Here is a 21,014-nt window from a genome sequence, read left to right as displayed (position 1 = left end):
GAGTCCCAGCTGCTTTCTATCAGTCTGCAGGGTGCAAAACTGTCACGCTGGGAGATCCTGCAGCATGCAAAGAAGCCCCAAGGGTCCCTCGGTTTGGGCACAGGTTTGGGAGCAGAGCCCCAAAGGGCTTTGAAGCTGCTCGAGGGCAGCTGGGGCCCATGTACAGAGTGCACACAATAGCCTCAAGCCACAAGAGTTTTGCAGCCAGCCAGTCCTTCTCAGAGGCAGACAAAATGAAACAGAAACAAGCCAAGCGGGTGAGAGACACCTTCAAAGGCAAACAAACAAACAAACAAACTTCCCTTTTGGGAAGAGGCAGCGCTGTGCTAGGAAGGCCGGCTGTTCTCCCCTCCGAGGGCCTTGTGGGTCAGCCAGGAGGCTTTGGCCCATTGGAGGAACGACCCTGGCAATGCCCATGGGGCACAGGGGCCACCAGCCGCCAAGCTGCCTTGGGCCCAAAAGACTCTTTGCGAGGAAGGGCTTCATCCCCTTGGGCATCCCGCATCCCAGGATGTTGCCATCTTCCCCAGCTGTGGCAACACTGCGGGGGTGGGGTGGGTCTCTTGGCTCTCTCCCAGAGCCTCCTTGGTCACTCAGCTTCCCGGACAAGGCCCCAACTCAGCTGCGCCTCACCAGGCGCCGAGGATTCCCACCAACTGAGCTGCATCGCTGGGGAGGGGAGGCGGTGGCTGGAGAGGGACAACCCGCCGCCGCCCCCACCCAGAGGTTCTCCGGGAGCAAGCGTCCCGTTCCGCGGGACCCTCGGCAGCCCGGCAGCGGGGCCCACTCAGCAGCTCACCCTCCCATCCTCCTCCGCTCCGCTCCCCGCCCGTCCAGCCCTGCTCTGCCGACCCGCCCGGAGAGCCTACCTGCGCGCGCCGCGAGCCGAGGGCGCCCGGAGCAGCGCCGAAGCTCTGCCGCCCGCCCGCCTCCTCCTCTGTCTGGTGGGCGGGCTGGAGCCGTGGCGTCAGGCGTCCCTACAGCCCAGTGGCGGAATGGCGGCCCGCAGCCCGGGTGGGCGGGGTCGCCTCAGCGAGCCTCCCGCATCTGCAACGGGCGGCGGCGGCGTTGCCATCTTCCCCAGCTGGGGCGGGGTGGGGTGGGGTAGGTCTCTTCGGCTCTCTCCCAGAGCCTCCTTGGTCACTCAGCTTCCCCGACAAGACCCCAACTGGGCTGCCCCCCCCCCTTACCAGGCATTCCCACCAACTGAGCTGCATCGCTGGGGGAGGGGGGGAGGCGGTGGCTGGAGAGGGACAACCCGCCTTCGCCGCCCACCAGACAGAGGAGGAGGCGGGCGGGCGGCAGAGCTTCCGGCGCTGCTCCGGGCGCCCTTGGCTTGCGGCGCCGCGCAGGTAGGCTCTCCGAGCGGGTCGGCAGAGCAGGGCTGGACGGGCGGGGAGGCGGGCGGAGGAGGATGGGAGGTTGAGCTGCTGAGTGGGCCCCGCTGCCGGGCTGCCGAGGTCCCGAGGCAGGGCGCTTCTGCTCCCGGAGAACCTCTGGGTGGGGGCGGCGGGTTGTCCCTCTCAGCCACCGCCTCCCCCCCCCCAGCGATGCAGCTCAGTTGGTGGGAATGCCTGGTATGCCCCACCCAGAGGTTCTCCGGGGAGCAGAAGCGTCCCGTTCCCGCCGGGACCCTCGGCAGCCCCGGCAGCGGGGCCCACTCAGCAGCTCAACCCTCCCATCCTCCTCCGCTCCGCTCCCCTGCCCGTCCAGCCCTGCTCTGCCGACCCGCCCGGAGAGCCTACCTGCGCGGCGCCGCGAGCCGAGGGCGCCCGGAGCAGCGCCGGAAGCTCTGCCGCCCGCCCGCCGCCTCCTCTGTCTGGTGGGCCGGGCTGGAGCCGTGGGCGTCCCGGGTGCCCCCTACAGCCCAGTGGTGGAATGGCCAGCCCGCAGCCCCGGGTGGGCGGAGGTAGCCTCAGCGGAGCCTCCCCGCATCTGCAACCGGGCGAGCGGCAGCTTCCTTGGGGGCCAGGACGGGGGCCGCACCCCACTGTCCACCGAGAATTTGCTGCGGGCCAATAAAAACTGACCCGCGGGCCGCAGTTGGCCCGCGGGCCGTAGTTTGGACACCCCTGTATTATATGAACACAAAACCTATAACTGTTCTCCACAGTTATATTTGGTAGATTCTTTCCTTGTTATATAAAGAGGGTTAGGGTTAGGGCTAAGGTTGTCTATACATTTTATTATTCACTTTAGATCAGTGTTGGTGAACCTTTTTGGCACTGAGTGCCGAAATGGGAGTGCGCTGGAAACTGGAAGAGCAGCCGCCTGGTTCCCATGTGCATGCTGGGAAAATGATCTTTCAGTTTCTGGCATGTGCATGTGCACCAGCCAGCTGGTCTTTGTGTGTGCATGCGCACCAGAAACTGGAAGACCTGGCCGGTGCACATGTGTATGCCAGAAACTGGAAGAGCAGGCACCCAGCGCATGCATGTGCACCGGCCACTTGATTTTCCGGTTTCTGGCACTCCCAAGCATGCGAAGACCAGCTGGCCAGCGCGCCAGAAGAGCAACGGGCAATGGCTCGTGTGCCTGGAGAGATGGTTCTGTGTTCCACTTCCAGCATGTGTGCTATAAGTTCACCATCACTGCTTTAGATCATTCATATTTTACCTCACAAGACTTTATTTCACCAGTTTTGGCAACACATTTGATAAAACTAGCAATTAGCAGTTTTCAGTGTGGAGGAATCAAGCGGTTGGTGAATATTTATATGTAGTATCCTTGTCTAAAGCACAACAGTATTTCTCAACCTTGACAATTTTAAGATCTGTGGAAATTGATTGTTGAAATAATTTTTACAATACTATGAATTACATATGCAATAGTCAACTGGCAACAAAGCTGGAAATGAGGGATAGGTTTTAATAGAGCTATAGAAAAATACAAAAATCAGAAAAGTTTACATAGTTTAGGTGAAATGTTATTAATTTCTAAGAGCACACTATGATTTTAGAATGCAATGGATGCATGTCAAAATATAATAACATTTATTTAAATATTAACTATCAGAGATTGAATATAATTAATTAGAAAAGAATTTTTCAATCAAGAGTTTTTCCTGTGACATTTAAGGGGTGGGTCTGTAATAGGTGACCTGAAATCATCTAGGAAGCATACTGCATTAAAAAAAAGATCACCCTCAAATTAAGAAATGAATGTGTGTGTTTTTTTAATTTTCATAATTAAAATTTCCTTTATAAGAGCCAGAATGTGATATAGCATAAACTTTGACAAATTCAACATCACATACCAATGATCCATGTACACTGTATATATCCAGTTAAAAGGTTAAAGCTTATCTGTCTGGAGAATTTCCAAAAATGCAATATCTATAATAATTTATTGATTCCATCTGTACTTCATTTTCATAAATCTATCCAGGATAGATATGAACCAAATTAAATTAAACAATGGTAAAATATCAATGAAAATAATTAAAATCAATAATGCCAAGCATAAAAATGTGAGTAGAATTAATTTCTGGGCTAGCTGAAGTTTGCCTATGTCATAATGCCACTGTGGCACTGATTTAGAAATTGATGAAACCAATCTCTGGGTTACCTGAGTTAGCAAATACATTCCTTTTTGAGTTTTAATTTCAACCTCATTTAAATCTATATTTATTGTGGTAGTTGAAGGTAATTAATATTGAATGATCTTACATTGTAAAATAAATGAACAATTAAGAAAGTAAACGTTTTTTCAGCACTCGTAAGTTGATTGATACTGAAATTCAACTAATTATTTAGCTGTATTTTGAAAATTAAAAATGCGTGTATGTGTACACACATGTACAAATATATAAACTTACACAGAAATAATAGAATTTTGGAAGATCCATGTAGATTTTTTTTAGAAGATTTGTATAAACCATTCCGATGTATTTGTATGTTAAATATAAAATGGTTAACACTATTGAATAGTGTGTAGTAGTTTGTGTAATTTAAAAGCAGGTATCCGGGTTGACAATTGTTTTGACAGATTAATTATATCAGATGTCTATAATTAATATAAAATTAATTTGTAAAAATTTAATTTGTAGCTTAATTATAATTTCATTTTAAATTCCTTAGTGAAAGAAAGGCAGATATTTTTTTTTTGTAAAGCTTGCTGCCATGAAAAAAAAATAATGAAGTGAAAATAATGCATTGTTTTTCTTCAATGTTTTGATGTCAGGATAATTAAATGAACATGTCATATTTTTTAAAAATTCAGTTTTAATACCATAACTAAGACATTTGATTCCTGATCATGGCTCAAAATATACATGCAGAGTATATGGAAATGTCAAGAAGAACTAGGATAGTCTTTGTAATGTCATCATCTTGAAGAATAATGAATATTCAGAGTAATAATGCTTGTATTATTTAGATGCTGTATGTGAAGACTGGCATAAATGGGGGAAAACATTCCTCTGAGGGTATGGTTTCTTTGTGTGTAACTGTTTTTTCTGTTTTTGTTTTACTGAAAACATAAAAAAGCCTTCTTGCCTCCTGAAACTACTGAGCACAATAATGTCAATTATTGTAGTTTACTACAGTTTTTAAAGTTATCATGCCAAACCACAGAAATTCACAAAAAGATGACTTGAAATAGTTCAGATGCTCAGCCTAAACATGGCCAGAAACACTCCCACATGATCTGGCAGGCCATGCAATGGCTAGATAAGTATATCAATTGCCTAACAGGATTACACCATTTAAAACTGCTGGTTGCTATTGATCAAAGTGAGAATGCACATTTCTTTGTATATTTCAGGGCAGTTGTAGCCTACTGTATTATTTGTTCTTCATACTTCATGGCCTTGTGACAGAAAGGCTGTTGATTATTCATACAACTGGCATTTCTTTTCTCTGAACCTCCAACTCTTGGCTTAACTCTCACAAATCTGTTGATATTTTCTTCAGTTTACATGATTAACTCTGCCTCCCTACTTTTCTTGAAGAAATGCAGTATTTCTTAAAGCTCAAAGATTTGTAAGTTTTTTAAAAACATAAACATACATTTAAGTAGTAAATATATGACTATTGTCTAAATAAACTGTTTTTTTAATTGTATACACCAAATCTACTTTTGTAAGAAATGAAACTATGCATAATATAATTTGTAAAGTAATAAAATATCCAGCATTATTGTCCTTCTTTATCTCTTGGAAAACAATCAGGGGGTGGGAATTGGAATTTCCAGAAATATTTTATTTATAGATGTCACCCAACTTAAGGCAGGCAGTGAATATACCTCTTCCTATTTTCCCCACAATAACAGCTTTGTGAGGTGGATTGGGCTGAGAGAGAATGTCTGCCTTTCATGCCTGAAATGGGACTAGAACTCAACATCTCATGGTTTCTACCCTAGATCCACTTGATCAAACTGTCATGTTAATGCTGTTATTAGTATCATCTATCATTTAATTTAAATTATGTAATCTTATATCACTTATTTTTAATGCAAATGTATTAAGGTTTATTTTGAAGTAATTCTTGCTGAAAGCAGTAGGATATATGTCTAGATTCAGGCATCCAGAATTATACCTTCATGTAGCACTATAAATGGAATGGATCTTCATGAAAAAACCATTTAGGTTATTAATATAGGGTGATGAGCTATCAAATCTCTTGATTCATCTGTAAGCAAACAGCTCAGAAGTATATTATAAATCAATAAATGTTTGATTTATTTTCAAGATTAGACTTTGAATACTCATTATCAGTGAATTGTGAATACCATTTTAGATATTCTAGAATTATTCAGCTAAGAATCTTCTTGGATAAGCCCATCAGTCTTTGTGAAGGAGAAGCAATCTATGTTTCACACAAATGATGGCATGGCTCCAGGACCAAGATGAAGATCTAAGTGGTTGAGGAACCTGTAGCCTTCCTACGTTATCTCAATGCAGCGGAAGGCTGATTTTGGCAGATATACTGCAGTCACCATCAAGGACTCAAGATCAAGAGATGTTAATTTTCCTGTCTAAGATACAGATGAGATTTAGTACCCTGTCTTGCAATCTTAATGTAGCTGGAGCTTTTCCTGCTTCAGAAATGCATCAAGATTTCAGTGTGGAAAGAGCAGAAGCTCGGCATGAAGAATCCTAAAGGCCTATTTTCATGAGTGGCCTGACTCTTCAGCATGCAGCCATGGAAGATATTTGCAGAGGTGATTAAGAAAAAGAGTGATGGTTGTTTGAAGGTTAACATATTGACTGAGTTACAAAACAGGATTTTTAGCGGAAAGGGGACAATAAATTCAAATAAGTCGGAAGTCAGAAGGCCGAACTAGGAAGTCATACCTGATTAAGGAGGTGAACCCAACAGATAGAAGAAGCAGAGCCAGATTGGGGCTCTGCTTTCCTGTTGAATAAATTACAAGTTATCTGGGGCCTAGCAATTAGCAAAGAGTAGGAGAAGTGTGAATAAATGTGTTGTAGCAATGTTACATTAAGTGCACTAATTTCATTTTTTCAGCAACAACAGTGACAACAGAGATCTGTTATATCTGTTGCCATTGAAAACTGATTAGTTAAGGTGAGATTATATGTGTTTTTTCATTGCTTATGATTGCAGTATTTTAGAACAACTATCACAAATTGATGATCCCATACATGTCAGTGAAGACAATTCTCATATTATGCTGGAGTAAATGTTAATTTGATCTGTAGCACATTTTAAGCCATAGTATGATAATTCTTTACATAATATCTGAATTAGGACATAAACCAAGATTATGGGGTTTTAATCATAACTACTTTTACAGATATTTCTTTGATTGAGATTCCTTGTAACTCTAAATTCAGATTTAAGGTTAATTTATGATTCAACACTATTAGCCTTCTGGTACTATATGTGGAAATGGAAGGCAGGACAGATTGTTTTTCCAACCCCCAAGATTTTTTTATTATGTTAATTCCAAGAAATTATGTAAAGTGCCTTGGGCCTCTGTTGGTTTCATTATCAAAAGGATAATTGTCTCTCTCTCTACATGTTTCACTACTTTTTTAAAAGTCCTTGCTGATCATATGAGAATTATATTTTTGAAAAATGGGGTAGCTGCGAGTCACATGATTAGGTCATCATGTTTGCTTATTTTAGTGCAAATAAACATGTTTATTTTAGTGAAAAACGGCTGCAGAAATGACATATCATAGAATCAGAAAGTAGTAAGATCTAGTTCCATAAGCAACTTCTTGTATTGGTTGATCTAGTATCAAAGGCTAAGTCTCTTATTTATATTTAATACTAAGCATGATGCATTGTTACATATAGGCACATCTATTTAAATCAAGAACAATCAAGCAGATCAGTGTGCAAAACAGTATTAGACAACAGACAGTTTTAGTTAAGAGAAAGCACTTATTCACATTTTAAATTTTTTATTAGCATTTCATTTATTTACTTCTAGTTATTTTTTGCTGTTCTTTCCTTTGATCTTTTCCAGCATTATGGAGTTTTAAGAGAATTCTTAAGGTTTTCAAATAATGTGGGCCATATAATGGCCCAAAATATGATAATTTGATCCTGGTCATTGTGTCTCTAGTAATAACTCTGGATTAATTTGCCATATGACCCTTTTTTTTTGGTTATCCCTGATAACTAAAAGACTTAAAACTCTTATGGTCCTGCTTCTTCACAGTCCAATTTTCATTTCCATAGAGGTCACAAAGAAAACTTGGATGATTCTGATCTTCGTAGGTATAGCTAATCCTGAATATCTTTTCCAAGGCTTTCATTTGTATTATAGTAGTCTGCAATATGTTTCCTGACTTCTGGACTCTTTATGCTAATAGTAATAAAAAACAGAAATTATCCACCACTTTAATAATGTCAGTGTCAGTTCTAAGGCTGAATGTCATTAGATTAGTTTTCTTTACGTTTAACTATAGCCCTATTTTTTTTTACTATGCTGTTTGATTTTTCAGCTTGCAGATCATTTGCATCTTTAGCTGTCAGAGTAGTGTCATCAATATAGCTCAGGTTATTGATATTTATTCCTCCAGTTTGATATTTATTCCCCCAGTTTTATAACCATGCTCATATTCTTCAAATTCAGCCACTAGCGAACTCCAGAATTACGAGACGAATGGGTGGCTTACCATTAAAAAGCAGAAAAGCAATAAAAAGAAAATTGGAAACATCTGGACTTGTAGATGGCAGAATAGAAACCAAGGCAGATATATGGTCCATCAAATAACCCATGCCTCTATGCCATGAAGGGCTTTATAAAGGAAGTCCTTGACTTATGACTGTTTGTTTGGTGACTTTTCAAAGTTATGGTGGTGTTAAATGAACTTCAGGGACTTATAATCAGTGCCTGAAATTACAGCCTTGGAACAACCGCTTGGTAACTTTTTTTTGTTTTGTTTACATTTATACCCCGCCCTTCTCCGAAGACTCAGGGCGGCTTACAGTGTATAAGGCAATAGTCTCATTCTATTTGTATATTTTTACAAAGTCAACTTATTGCCCCCCCAACAATCTGGGTCCTCATTTTACCTACCTTATAAAGGATGGAAGGCTGAGTCAACCTTGGGCCGGGCTCGAACCTGCAGTAATTGCAGGCTTTGTGTTCTTAATAACAGGCTTTGTGTTCTTAATAACAGGCATTACCAGCCTGCACTATTCACCGGCCCATTCACTTGATGAAAATTTGGACCCATCTGCACTTACAACTTCAGTACTTCAATTCCTCCCACCCTCTATCTTCCCCCCATCTCTGCCCTTTTGATTGTCCTGCATTCCATGATGTATTTTTGCTGCCACCTCCTACTGGTTACAGCTCACCTTTGCTATCTCCTTCCTCCTGCTGGTTGCATGGGATCCAGGCATTGTACAAGGCTATAGCCATGAGATATATGTGGTAGGTCATGGAGAGCCAGTGGCAGTACCTTGGGTAAATTGGAAGCTGTGTATTAGGTCTGTTTGGAGGGTGGCAGAACTAGAGGAAGATGAGGGGCATGGGATTCCAGAAGGTGCAACACGTAATCTGCAACTTGTTTTGCAGGTACTCCTAGAAAATAGACCTTAGGGCTTTAGTGAGAGGTGGAGGAAAGCCCAGCACTGACAGAACCTACCCACAAGCTCTCTGCTCAATCCAACCTAGATGGGATACACGCATGCGCAAGATGGCATCTGGCTAGAGTCAGCGGGGGGATGGCGAATTTCCCCAGCCAGTCTCTGGTAGGAGGGGGGCTTTTTGACAACTTTGCCCCCCTTCCCAGTTGGTAGAACATTGTGCCAGGCCGACGAGGGGTTTCTTGCCCCCAGGAGGAGTTTGGCCGGTTGGGACGAGACGGGAACGCGGATGCCAGCTCCGCTAGCCTGATTGGGGTGGCGGCCGGCGTTTCGGCCATTTTTTTGGCGGCGGCGGCAGCACCCGAAGAGGGGGTTTCTGCCCCCGGGAAAGAGCACAGTTAGTTGGGGTGAGGCCAGGGCATAGACACTGGCCCCACGGACTTGACTGGGGTGGTGGTCGCCATGTCGGCCGTATTCTGGCGGCGGTGACGGTATTTTAACGGCGGTGACGGCGGCGGCGGTGGAGGGGGCAGGGACATCTTCCCCCCTGTGGAGTCTTCAGAGCCGGTTGGCACATGGGGGGGTGGCCGGCCCCTCCGGTCGCTTTTTGTGATGGAGGTGGTGCGACGACGGCGGCAACAATAACGTCGTCTTTCCCCCCATGGCCCTTTATGCTCCGTTTGAAATCCCTCTGGAGGTGTTGTGCAGTGCTGGCTGCCACGATGATGGTATCGATGGCGGCGGCGGTAGCACCTTTTACGGTGGCGGCTGTGACGGCGGCGGACGACGTCCATCGGTGGCAACGGTAGCTGCCTCTCCCTCCTTGAATCTTGTCTGTGGTCCAGGTGGTTGAACTGGATGTTACCTTGTAAATCCTGAGTCTGGACCTCCGGCTGATGTTATGCAATGCCAGGTCTGTGGTTAATAAAGCCACCCTCATTTGTGACCTTATTTGGGAGGGGGGCATGGACCTGATGGGCATTTTGGAGACCTGGTTGGGCACAGAAGGGGGGGTTCCCCTGGTGGAAATGTGCCCACCGGGTTTCCATGCATTTCATCGGCTGAGGGCCCAGGGTAGGGGTGGGGGAGTAGCGGTTATTATAAACGAAGGCCTAGAGCCGAAGGAGATCACTGTATCACAGACCTACCTAGTGGCACTGAGGGTGGCGAGGCATTTGTACGCCTCCTCCCTCATTGCATCGGCAGATAACCGCCCGGCCGCCCTGTTTCGGGTGACCCGTTCCCTCCTTCACCAGGGGGGACGGGATGACCCCTTGCAGGGACGTGCCGAGGAGTTTAGCGGTTATCTATACGATAAAATCGCTCAGCTTCGGGATAGCTTGGACCAAGATTGCGATGATCCGGATGAGATGACTGAGGCTCGTCTTGTTGATGTTGTTTGGGATGAGTTTGATTCTGTGGCTCCCGAGGACGTGGACAGGTTGCTGGGGAGGCTGCATGCCACTAAGCGGTTTACAGAGTCGGCATTTTTGCCCCCAACAATCTGGGTCCTCATTTTACCGACCCCGAAGGATGGAATGCTGAGTCAATCTTGAGCTGGTGAGATTCGAACTAGAGCTTGCAATACTGCATTCTAACCACTGCACCATCACGGCTCTTCAGCCAATCAGAGAGAGGCATATGGATAAAGAGCTTCAGTTGGGTCTTACAAAGAGGGAAACAGCTTATTAGCCAAATGTGAAATTCCTGCATCATTACCACATCCGCTTTTAGATCTTGCATTTTTCCTTGTTCTCTCTAGTGAAAGCTCAGTCTTTTCTTTGCAAATACCGACTAGAAGAACGAAGGAATCCTAGAGTTACTTGGTTGGGTTGGGTGGCTATAGAAATTGATGAAATCAATCAATCAATCAATCAATCAATCAATCAATCAATAAAAAAATAAAAAAATAAAAAAATGGCATGTATGGTTGAGGCAGTGCTAGGAGAGTGGGGTGTGGCTGTAGTTTTATGCCTTGACTGAGGAGGGGGCTCTCTGTTACCGTGGCTGGCAATGTTGGAGTTCAGGAACTTAACAGCCACCATTAAGGGTCCTGAAAGGCCACTGGCCCCAGATGCCATGCAAGAGAAACCTGGCTTCTTAGATACCCTGTGCCCACAAAGATGGCCAACACGGCTGCTGGTGCTGAGTCCTCAGCAGGAGGAAAGAAATGGCAAAGATCAGTGGTGTGCACTAGGGGTCAGTGCATGGCTGTTTTTGTGCACAACAGGAGTTTGGAGCAGTTTGCAGGTCACTTAAAAGGGCAGGGATGGGAGGAAAATAGATGGGTGAGGAGCGTTGAAGCAAAGTTGAGCATGGCAGGCTAAGAGAAGTGTGAGATCCTTGTTTAATAATGGCACCTGACCTATCCTAACAAGCACAGCTGAGTCACTAAGCACTGCAATCACATGATGTTTCAACCAGATCACTTAGTGACTGAAGTTCCAGTCCCAATCATGGTCATAAGTTAAGGACTACCTATAAGTGGTAACCAGTGAAAGACACAAAGCAGTAGAGTTACATGGACTTACAGAGGCATCCCCTTTAGGGCATGTCAAATTTTTCAACTTTCAATTTCCAAACATTAGAGGTGCTCAAAAGTTGTGCCCTGAGTTGGGAATTGTAAAGATATTTTAGTTACTTTTATATAATTCAGCTTGGTAAGTAACTACATAAATATGATAACTTTTTAACATGTTTGCTTCATGTACTGCCCTACATTCATCAACTAGGTCAGGGGTCTCCAACCTTGGCAACTTTAAGCCTGGTGGACTTCAACTCCCAGAATCCCCCAGCCAGCAAAGCTGAGTTAAAGTTAACTAACTGAGTTAAAGTCCACCGAGCTTAAAGTTGCCAAGGTTGGAGACCCTGAACTAGGTTAACTAAGCAAGGAATGCACACATCCTTCTCCCTTTCCTTTGTAAACCTGGAACCAATCTGTTTCACTCAGATTCAATCAGGCTGTGGCTTTCTGGCCTGTGAAAAGGTTTTGCATAAGGACTATGAGGTGACTGGGCTAACTATTATCTTAAAGATATTCTATGGCCTAGCAGGATGACACACACCAAGCCACAATTTCTATTGGCGATGAAGTACATATTGTCTGCTTTTTGGCCTCTTTGTTCTTCTCAGTTATACAGTGTCCATCAGCAATAATGTGCCTTACTCCTTAGTTTTTTCTAAACTAACTAGTACAACTCGCACTTCTCTGTCTATGCAGGATTCTGATTTTCAGTAGATGAACCTAAACAACAGAAATACTATATGGAAATTCCTAAATTTAAATTTGTATGGTGCAGCTTTAAAATCTGTATCTTTAAAGCCTTAGTTGCTGAAAAACGTTATGTGCTTCCATTTGGGGGTAATTGCTGACACATAAAGCAACATTAATAATGCACAGCTAGAAGGACTTTAGTCCATTCTTTATAGCAAGGTTTAAATCAGCCATTTATAGTGTGGGTTAGACTCTATGTTCCCTAATTGGGAAGAAATCATGGTTTGCATTTTGCTGGAAGCAAGGTTCGATAATGCTATAATCTCTTTTTATGAGGTTGAGCGCTTAGAGAAAAGATGAGTTAAAATATTACCCGCAAATAAATGAAAGATAGGAGGAGAGGAAGTTTCAGTTAATCTGACTTTCATTGTATATTCAGGGAGGGATGAAAAGTTATTGTACTTAAATAACATGAAGTTGTATGCTGTATTTCAAAATATATTTTCAGTATACAAGCTGCTGCATTTTGCTGCAGTTCCAGAACTCTTTTCAAAAACAGCTACATATAACAGAGCATGGGAATAATCTAATGTGACGTGAGAAAAACATACGTAATAAAACCCGGTATCCTTTTGACAGAGAAAGATCCATCTAGTATATTAAAATGAACTATGTGATAATCAGTGGTTTTCAAGTAGAATTCCCAGGCTACAGATTTCATGTCTCAATGGCAGGAATTCAGATTGTTTTATTTCTGATCCTAGGATAGTTTGGCCATTGATTATTAGTGTTTCTTGTCTGGATTTAAGCTTGTTTACAGTATTTGCCTTTATTGAAAGAAAATTTAGATTTCCTAAACCACTCTTGATCTGGAAGTCTGCAAGGGAGGGCAGTAAACAACAAAAAAAGAAGAGATGCATTCCCGTTTCAGTTCCTATCATAAATCTTGCATTTAGGGTTACCAAGTTTTCTCCATTCTAAAAACCGAGTTCAGTTCTAAAAACTGGACAAAAAAGTCAGCATGGAAAGATGCAATAAAATTTCCAAAACACCCAATTTGGATGCTGTGACTCCTGTAAGACTTAAAAAGAGTCAAAGTTGATTTTCCAGTAGTGATAATATATAGTTCTCTTTCCCCTTCACTCTATAAATTGTAAATGATATGTTGCATTATTTTATTCATTATGCATAATATATGTAAAGGAAGCTAGCATCATACTTTATTTATACCTTGATGAACGTATCTTTTCTTTTATGTACACTGAGAGCATATGCACCAAGACAAATTCCTTGTGTGTCCAATCACACTTGGCCAATAAAAATTCTATTCTATTCTATTCTACTTTATTAATAATAATGCAAATATTTTAATATAAATCCAGTTTCTAAAGGTAATTTTTAATTAATAGTCTGATGTTTCATGCATGACCTTTTTAACAAAATACAACTAGCTGTTGACAAGTGCTAAACTCACAGTAAATAAAAATCAGTAAAAATCAATCTAATCCTGAGCTAAGGAGATGTTTTTAAAAATTGCCTCTTCCCTGACTCCCTGTCTCCATTGCTTATAACAACTGGCTTCTAAAGAGACTGCATTTCCTTTGCCTTAACTTCTTCTCCTTTCTCCCTTCCCATTCTTTTTTTAAAAATGTGCATATTAATCATAAATGCCCTTTTAATATCACAGCTGGTTTGAAATAGCATCTCCTTTTCTCTTTTTTGCAACTTCTGATTTTTTCTAATCTATAGAGAAAATCATGACAATTTGCAGAGAAGAAACAGAAAGTAATTATCAAACTGATTACACTTGTAATGACTATCTGGATTCAAATTGAATTGAACAAAGAGAGATACAAGTGATTGTGCCAATAAATTTCTCTAGAAAGAGGATGTACATAAACCAATTTGAGTAATAATCCTTTTCTTTATTATTTCTGTTATTAATTTACTGCTAAATTCCCACTTGGATGTATTCTGCTGAACAGTGTCAGATTATTTGACAGAAACCTAAAACCAAAACAATAACAACCATGACACTAATGATAATAACAAGTTTAATTTCTTACATGTTTTCAATATGGATTACAGTTGGAAATCTAATTTTTATTGATGTAGTAGAAATTACTTGCTATTTTGTTTGCTATTCACTAACTGTGTTATATCAGATTTGTAAAGGTAATGAACAGAACCATGGGCTTGATAATATTAACAGCCTGCAGTTTGTACTGCAGCACTTACTTGATCTATCCTTGACTTATCTTGACCTCCAGCAATACTGCTGTACTTTTTCTATATTTTGTGGCTGTTGAAAAAATAAATCCAATTTTTGATTTTAAAATATTCTGTGATATAAAAGAAATACAGGAATATCCATAAAGCTTCATTGTTGCTTGGGTCTATTTGTTGGAGTTCTCATACCATTCACCATATTGTTTCTTTCATGGTGCAGCATATAAGGGTCCCCTGGCATTCTGCTTTCTATCACTATTCAGCTACTGTTTTATTGCATACATTCAGGGATTAAAACTAAAGCAACCAAAGACAACTTCCTGTGGGACTGTGCAGGCTAATTACTCACAATATTGTCCCCAGTGGCACTGGAAAGTTTACTTTAGAAATATAATTAGTATACTAATACTATACTGTACAGGTAGCCCTCAACTTACGATCACAATTGACCCCAAAATTTCTGTTGTAAATTTTGCCCCACTTTCTTGCCTCAGTTGTTAAGTGAATCACTGCAATTGTTAGTATCATGGCTGTTAAGCAGTGGTGGGATTCAATTAATTGAACAACCAGTTCTCTGCCCTAATGATTTTTTCCAACAACCGGTTTGCCAAACTGCTCAGAAAGTTAACAACCGGTTCCCCCGAAGTGGTGCGAACTGGCTGAATCCCATCACTGCTGTTAAGTGAATCTGGCTTCCCCCTTCATTTTGCTTGTTAAAAGGTCACAAAAGGTGATCACATGACTTTGGGACATAGTAATGGTCACAAATATGAACCACTTGCCAAACATCTGAATTTTGATCACATGATCTTGGAGATGCTGGAAAGGTGGTAACTGGGAAAAACAGTCATCAGTCACTTTTTTCAGTTCCATTGTAACTTCGAATGGTCACTAAACAAGCTGTTGTAAGAGGACTATCTATACTACTACTACTACTACTACTACTACTACTACTACTACTACTACTACTATAGTCTCTTTTATTCATTAAACATGAAACTCAGTCAATTGAACATTTAACAATGTGTCACAAATACCATTGACTGTTGCAAATGGTTGATACAGGTTGCTGCCAGTGTCCTAGGTATCAACCAAGTATCTTCTTAAAATATATGATGTTACGAGTAGCGCAGTTTTTTGCAGTTCCACTGGTGGTATTGCAGGAAACTACAATTTCTTGATGTGTTTTGTAAAATTCTTGGACATGGTATCAAGTGGCTCAATGACAATGGGTATCACTGTTACAGGTTTCATCCATAGCTGTGTAGTTTTGATGGCCAGGGTGTGATATTTTGTGATTTTTTCCAGTTCTTTTTCTTTTGACTCTGGCATCTCCTGATACAGCAATATCAATAAATTGCATGGTTTGGTCCTCAACAACTGTTATATTTGACGTGTTGTGTTCCAAATGATGATCCATCTGTATAACAACAACAACAACTTGTCTGTCATATGTCTTTTGCCTGCCTTTTGCCGGTTAGATGTTCTGACATTTGTTGATGTTTCATAAACAACAAGGTCTCCCCCCCCCCAGCCAATCCAAGAGTTGTTTGTGATTGCTCTGATTTGAATATAGGAATTGACTAAGAATGTGCTGAGAGCAGATAAATTGGAAATTACCCACAGCAATTTTCTAGTATTATGTACATTACATTGCCCATTATTTTGAATGAGTTTCCACGAATCTCCCTTTCTCTCCAGTTTGTTTACCCATTGATCAGCCTGACTCAGAAATTGGATTCTAAAATTTATACAGTCTTAGTAAGATTAAGAGCATTTGACCGGCGAGGATTGTATAGGCTAATTAAAATTTAAGGATAACAAAGTTGTTAAATGTGATTAATATAATTCAGTTGAAGAGTAAAACAGCAACAGCAACACAGTTATTTTTGTGTTCATTTCTTCCTAAGTTGCCTCAAATAGCTGCTATTTCAAATAACACTAAAAAGTGATAGGAAGAATATTTAAATGGTCCCATCTCACACTTTCTACAGGTGAAACTACTTAGACTGAGATCAGATCAGGGACCAAGGTCATACCTCAATAATATTCATAAAGGGAGGGTTATCTAAAAAACCAAAATGGAGCTTCAGCGCACAATTGTGGACTTCATTTTGACATTTGGACCTGCAGATGGTCTTTCTCTACATCCTACTTTCTTCCCTACCTTTATCATATCCATATGAAGGTAAAACTAAGGTTGGGCAGAGAGAGAAAAACGTTTCTGCAGGGGAAATCCAGTTTGAAATTAGAATATTTATGGTACTGAAACACATTTAACTAGTTTTGATTCTAAACCACTGAATTGAGTTGTGAAATCCATTATTATCTGGGCAGTTTGGATACATAGGATAAACACTGGACTTCAAAGCAGGATTTTGCTTTGAAGTTTGCTGGTTTCTGTAAGCTTGATATCTGTAGAAAGTTTGGGAGCCCTTTTATGCTTCTATCTTGAAGTAGTGCATTAATGAAATGAAAAATAAAAGGTCAAATTTTAGAAGTAGAAGCAATCTAGTTTCAGTGATTAGTTAGAAAGAATCTGTATTCTGATTTATAGTGATTTTAATCAACGTTAATTGTCATGGAGATTTTGCTAGGCTAATGGCAAGGTACATCAAGAGATTATGTGATATGTGATACAAGTCATATAATTATATGCTGATAGTTTAAGGAAAGAGGATGAAAGTTTAAGTTACTAATGATAACAATGACAACAATAACAACAACAAATGACATATATTACCTGCGAAATTACCTGCCTGCTCAGAAGGGAACGGGAGGAGAGGAGAAGAGAGGCCTAAGCATTGTTCTTGACCCATACTGTCCACTGTGCTTTGTACCTGACCCATGCAGTATCTCTTGAACATAACTAGACACCCTTCCTGATTTTTGCTACCTACTCACACACGCTTCTGACACGTACAGCATCTCTAGTACACATCTCCACAGCCTTCCCAACCCACTTGGTACCTCTAACACATTCCCATGCATCACTCCTAATTGCATACCCTGTCATTCATGCTCCCACCTGGCAGCAACCACTTACCTGCCTGCTGACCTTGGAGTGGCAAATTTATGCTGGATTGCCCACCCACTTTCTCCTTGCAATTGTCCTACAAGTGAAGTAAATGGGAAAGTTCTCAAGAATTTAAGGGAGAGAGGGAGATAGGAAGGAACAGTGATGAAGGAAAGGAAAGGGTAGAAGAGGAGGGAAGGAAGGAAGGAAGGAAGGAAGGAAGGAAGGAAGGAAGGAAGGAAAATTTTCTGATGCTCCTTGGCAGCTTCCCACAAGGAAACTCAATGGAGAAGTTGGCAGAAATCCGGAAGTTGCACCTGTTCCCACTACTTTTTTGCCCACCCATGGTCATTCTTTTTCTGCTTTACTCATGAGCAGCAGCTGTCTGGACTTTATATGATGATCTCACAATCTCTCTTTTATGCAGAGAGCTTTGGTGGGCCAAAAAGAAGCCATTTGGCTGCTGATTCTGCCACAATGCCATCTCCACTCTCTCACAGACATTGTATCTCACCATGTTCACACTGCAAGTCCTCCAGTGTGTAATACTAAATTTGGAAATAAAGTACTGGGTTGGCTGGAAGGAGAAATAGTTTAAACATTTATTTCACTTTTGTATTTGAAATACAAAAAAGGTAACATATTTACAAAATATTGTTTTCCTGATATTTCTTTTCTAAAAATGTGAAATATTGGTGGGTCTTCCAAGATATTCTCTTATCTTTTCATTCTCTATTTTTTTTTTTCATATGAAGTTCTTCATGTAGTAACTGAATCCATCAGAACAAAGTAACCTCAGGAAATAAAACTGAGAGTAATTGCAAACCTCCAAACAGAAACATCAGCTTCTCTGCCTATTGTAGCGGAATGAGTTTAAGCTTGTTCACCCTCATCTTACCCAAATTGGCTGCCAGACACAAAATCTCTTGGGGAAAGAAATGGAAATGAAAGTTAGAACTGTCAACAGCATATCTACAGCTCCCTTCACAGTATTATATAGGTATCAAATGGAAATTGGATTTTTACTTCTGATTGTTGTCCTACATCAATTTTAATTGCTGACCTTACAATTTCATTGGATAGAAATAGTTCAAGTCCTCAATTTGAACTGAGGGGTCTTTTGAAGTAATTGGTTTCTTGAAGAAATTTAAACTGAATTTATTTATTTATTCCATTTATAAAGCCACCACACTCATATATATGATTCTGGGTAGCTCACAGCAGTTAATAATCCACCAAAATACAATAAAGAAAATACAGATACTATATAGAGCAAACATATAAAGCTTTTTTTTTTTTTTACATTTATATCCCGCCCTTCTCCGAAGACTCAGGGCAGCTTACATTGTGTAAGGCAATAGTCTCATTCTATTTGTATGTTTATATACAAAGTCAACTTATTGCCCCCCCAACAATCTGGGTCCTCATTTTACCTACCTTATAAAGGATGGAAGGCTGAGTCAACCTTGGGCCTGGTGGGACTCGAGCCTGCAGTAAATGCAGGCAGCTGTGTTTAATAACAGGCTATCTTACAGCCTGAGCCACACCGCTGTGCTAAAAACCATGATTTAACCTATTGATGTAATTTGATGCAGAATTTTAGATAATACTTCCTGCCCTGCCCTCCACAAAAGTTTGCTGTCATTTACATAATTTCAGATGATCAGAGGTGACTTTCTCATTTTAAATTTAAATTATATTTGATTGGAGAATTACTCCTCCTTTCAGATAAATGTAGTATCCCTTTTCTCTGTATTTATTTTCTTTAATATGCAGTCCACATTTATTTTTCAGCTGTTATGTATGCTAAATAAGGCTAGAATAACATATTTCTTACAAATAAAAAATAACTGAAGTGAAAGATAACAGTGCAGAAATCTGCCTGTCTGCATCTTATGATTTTAAATTCAAGAATTAGAATGTTGAAAGCAGTAAAATATTTTTTTATCTCTTTTGATACCATTGGTATTAATAACAATACATATTGAATTAATGGGCATACATATGGAGCAGGATGTACACTTGAGATTTCATTGTATACCACCCAGTGGTGGGATTCAATTTTTTTTACTACTGGTTCTGTGGGCGTGGCTTGGTGAGCATGGCATGGCTTGGTGGGCGTGGCATATGGTAGGTATGGCAGGGGAAGAATACTGTAAAATCTCCATTCTTTTCTGATCAGCTGGGTCTTGGGAGGCAGAGAATAGATGGGGGCAGGGCCAGTCAGAGGTGATATTTATTGGTTCTCTGAACTACTCAAAATTTCTGCTACCGATTCTCCAGAACTGGTCAGAACCTGCTGAATACCACCTCTGGTACCACTCCAGCTTAAAATTCAGGTTTCCAAGACATTTGTTTTGAGAATTCTAGCTTACTTAGAATTTGAAAATTATATAACAACAATATTGGATCTAAGATTGATATCTTTATAATTCAGTAGGGCTTCACAAAAAAAAGAGGAAAAACAATACCACTTTTCTTTAAAGCAGTATTTTCAGTGAAAAATACTGTATTTTTTGGAGTATAAGACACACCTTTTTCCCCCCCTAAAAGGGGGAGAAAATTTAGGTGTGTTTTATACACTGAATGTAGCCCTATCCACCCTCTGGCCCCCACCCTTTGGCCTCTGCCTCCCACCAATTTACCTCCTTGTAGCAAGCAGCAAGAAGAAACAGCCCATTTCAGCTTCAGCGCAGCCTAATTAGCACAAGTTGATTGTCCATTGGATCGGCCTCCCGACTCTCAGCTGTTTTGAGGGGGCCTCTGCTGCTTGCTGCAAGTAGGTAAATTGCTGGGAGCAGATTTTTTTTCTTGTGCTAATCAAGCCATGCTGAAAACAAAAATGAAAATAAAGCAGGTTATTTGTGTTCGCCGCAGCGAGGCAAAATTGCTGGGAGGCAGAGGCAGAGGCAGATTTCTTTTTCTTGTTTTCCTCACCAAAAAAGGTAGGTGTGTCTTACATTCCAGAGCGTCTTATACTCCAAAAACTACAGTAAATCCAATTCAGAATCATGGTGTGATTTTACAAATGATAATTTCAAACAAAAAGGTGGCACATAATTTGCTTTAATTATTTGCCTCTTCTCAGTGGAACTGTTGCTTTATGCTAGCCTCTTCTCAATTAGTCAGAGCATGTTGCTGAGCACATACTCGGTAGATTTCAAATAGCTTGGCAAATTTAGTTTTAAAAAATTAGAATATTCATGTTTTATAATGGGAGCGTGTAGTTTAACCATATGGGCATTTGTGCTATATAAATAACATGTATTCTATTTGAAGGCTTTTCATAAAGAAAAATAATAACAAGTCAGAAATAAACATCTCAGTGCTTGTAATTATTCCTTGTATACAATTGATTGACAGAAAAAGTGATTATTTTGATGGAGTTAAATTGTTGTTGTTTTCCATTTAAGTAAAAATTCAGTCTTAGCTATCTATGAATTGATTTCACAGCTAGGGAATATGGGAAATAATTTTCATAGGACAGAGCTGAAAATAAATTCCATTGCTTATTATTCAAAGCAAACCTCTTGCATACATT

The 21,014-nt window shown here is 41.0% G+C and overlaps 1 protein-coding gene across 9 annotated transcripts in view; it reads left to right on the top strand.

The window, feature by feature from the left end:
• The window catches only part of SNTG1 (syntrophin gamma 1), a 258,438-nt gene that overhangs the window by 50,351 nt on the left and 187,073 nt on the right, over positions 1-21,014 (top strand). Inside the window, exon 1 of one of the 9 annotated variants that reach the window (XM_058175667.1) lies at positions 4,964-4,982. The exons of the other annotated variants lie outside the window; for them this stretch is intronic. The gene's annotated coding sequence lies outside the window, so the exon portion shown is untranslated. Of the gene's footprint in view, positions 1-4,963; positions 4,983-21,014 lie in introns of those variants that run through there. 9 annotated transcript variants of the gene reach the window in all.

The sequence above is a fragment of the Ahaetulla prasina genome, chromosome 3 (assembly GCF_028640845.1).
Source record: "Ahaetulla prasina isolate Xishuangbanna chromosome 3, ASM2864084v1, whole genome shotgun sequence".
NCBI lineage: Eukaryota > Metazoa > Chordata > Lepidosauria > Squamata > Colubridae > Ahaetulla > Ahaetulla prasina.
The sequence above is the reverse complement of the archived record's forward strand: the minus strand, read 5'-3'. Positions and strand labels throughout refer to the sequence as shown.